This window comes from Macaca thibetana, chromosome 5, assembly GCF_024542745.1.
Source record: "Macaca thibetana thibetana isolate TM-01 chromosome 5, ASM2454274v1, whole genome shotgun sequence".
Lineage (NCBI taxonomy): Eukaryota > Metazoa > Chordata > Mammalia > Primates > Cercopithecidae > Macaca > Macaca thibetana.
Window position 1 is genome coordinate 55,675,940 of NC_065582.1, and position 3,161 is coordinate 55,679,100.

A 3,161-nucleotide genomic window follows, 5' to 3' on the forward strand; every position below is an offset into this window, starting at 1 on the left:
AGATACCCAGTAGTGGGATTGCTGGTTCACATGGTAATTTCACTTTTAGTTCTTTAAGGAATCTCCACACTGCTTTGCATAATGGTTTTACAAGTTTGCATCCCCACCAACAGTATAGAAGTGTTCTCTGATCACTGCATCCAGGCCAACATCTACTGTTTTTTGATTTTTTGATTATGGCCATTGTTGCAGAAGTAATGTGGTATCACATTGTGGTTTTGATTTGCATTTCTCTGATTATTAGTGGTGTTGATCATTTTTTCATAATGTTTCTTGGCCATTTGTATATCTTCTTTTGAGAATATCTATTCATACCCCTAGCCCATTTTTTGATGGAATTGTTTTTTCTTGTTGATTTGTTTGAATTCCTTGTAGATTCTGAATATTAGACCTTTGTTAGATATATAGATTGTGAAATTGTCTCGCACACTGTGGTTTTTCTGTTTACTCTGCTGACTATTCCTTTTGTTGTGCAAAAGCTATTTATTTTAATTAAGTTCCAGTTATTTATCTCTGTTTTTATTGCATTTGCTTTTGGGTTATTGTTCATCAAATCCTTGTCTAAGTCAATGTCTAGAAGGGTTTTTCTGATGTTATCTTCTAGAATTTTAATGGTTTCAAGTCTTAGTTAAGTCATTAATCCATCTTGAGTTGATTTTTGTATAAGATGAGAGATGAAGGTCAAGTTTCATTCTCCTACATATGGCTAGCCAATTATCCCAGCATCATTTATTGAAAAGGGTGCCCTTTCCTCACTTTATATTTTGTTTGCTTTGTCAAAGATCAGTTGGCTGCAAGTACTTGGATTGATTTCTGGATTCTTTATTCTGTTCCATTGGTCTATGGGCCTATTTTTACACCAGTGCCATGCTGTTTTGGTGACTATGGCCTTAGAATGTAGTTTGAAATCAGGTAGTATTATGCATCCAGATTTGTTATTTTTGCTTAGTCTTACTTTGGCTATGTGGGCTCTTTTTTGGTTCCACATGAATTTTAGAATTTATTTTTTCTTTCTGTGAAGAATGATGGTGGTATTTTGATGGGGATTACATTGAATTTGTGGATTACTTTTGGCAGTATGGTCATTATCACAATATTGATTCTACCCATCCATGAACATGGGATGCGTTTTTATTTGTTTGTGTCATCTATGATTTCTTTCAGCAGTGTTTAATAGTTTTCTTTGTAGAGGTCTTTCACCTCCTTGGTTAGATATATTCCTAAATATTTCAGATTTTTTGCAGCTATTGTAAAAGGGCTTAAGTTCTTAATTTAATTTGCTGCTTGGTCACTGTTGGTGTGACCAAGGAGAGTTACTACATTTGTGTACATTAATCTTGTATCTGAAAACTTTGCCGAACTCTTTTATCAGTTCTAGGAGCTTTCTGGAGAAGTCTTTAAGGTTTTCGAGGTAAACAGTCATATTGTCAATAAACAATGACAGTTTGACTTCCTCTTTGCCAATTTAGACGTGCTTTATTTCTTTCTCTTCTCTGATTGCTCTGGCTAGGACTTCCAGTACTATGTTGAACAGAAGTGGTGAAAATGAGTATCCTTGTCCTGTTCCAGTTCTCAGAGGGGATGCTTTCAACTTTTCCCCATTCAGTATAATGTTGGCTGTGGGTTTGTCATAGATGGCTTTTATTACATTGGGGTATGTCTCTTGTATGCTGATTTTGCTGAGAGTTTGAATCATAAAGCAACAGTAGATTTTGTTAAATGTTTTTTTTCTGTGTCTATTGAGATGATCATGTGATTTTTGTTTTTAATTCTGTTTATGTGGTATATCACGTTTGTTGACTTGCATATGTGAACCATCCCTGTATCTCTGGTATGAAACCTGCTTCATCACAGTGGATTACCTTTTTGATATGTGGTTGGATTCAGTTAGCTAGTATTATATCATGGATTTTATCATTGCTGTTTATCAGGGATATGGCTTTGTAATTTTCTATTTTGGTTATGTCCTTTCCTGATTTGGGTATTAGGGTGATACTGACTTCATACAATGAATTAGGGAGGGTTTCCTTTTTTACTATCTTGTGGAATAGTGTCAATAAGATTGTTACCGATTCTTCTTTGAATGTCTGGTAGAATTCTGCTATTAATCCATCTGGTCCTGTACTTTTTTCTTGTTCGTAATTTTTAAATTACCATTTTAAATCTCGCTGCTTGTTATTGGTCTGTTTAGAGTATCTAATTCTTTCTGATTTAAGCTAAGAAGGTTCCATTTTTCCAGAAATTTATCTATCTCTTCTAGATTTCAAGTTTATATGCAGAAACATGTCATAGTACCCTCGAATGATCCTTTATATTTCTGTGGTGTCAGTTGTAATACTTCCTGTTTGTTTCTTATTGAGGTTATTTGTATTTTTCTCTCTTCTTTTCTTGGTTAATCTTGCTAATGGTCTATCAATTTTATTTATCTTTTCAAAGACCCAGCTTTTTGTTTTATTTATATTTTGTATTTTTGTTTGTTTGTTTGTTTCAATTTCATTTAGTTCTGCGCTGATCTTGGTTATTTCCTTTCTTCTGCTGGGTTTGGGTTTGTTTTGTTTTGTTTCTCTAGTTCCTTGAGGTGTGACCTTAGAATATCAGTTTGTGCTTTTTCAGTCTTAAGGCTATGAAGTTTCCTCTTAGCACTGCCTTTGCTGTAAACCAGAGGTTTTCATAGGTTGTGTCACTGTTGTCATTCAGTTTGAAGAATTTTTAAATTTTCATCTTGATTCCATTTTTAAGGAACAAATTATTTAATTTCCATGTATTTGCATGGTTTTGCAGGTGCCTTTGAAGTTGGTTTTCAGTTTTATTCCACTGTGGTCAGAGAGAGTGCTTGAAATAATTTCAATTTTCTTAAATTCAATGAGGTTTTCTTGTGGCCTATCATATGATCTATCTTGGAGAAAATTCCATGTGCTGTTGAATAGCATATGCATTCTGTGGTTGTTGGATGGAATGTTCTATATATATCTGTTAAGTCCATTCATTCCAAGGTATGTTTCACATCCATTGTTTCTTCATTGGCTTTCTGTCTTGGTGACCTGTCTACTGCTGTCAGTGGAGTACTGAAGCTTTCAACTATTATTATGTTGCTGTCTATCTAATTTATTAGGTCTATTAGTAATTGTTTTATAAATTCTGGAGCTCCAGTGTTAGGTGCA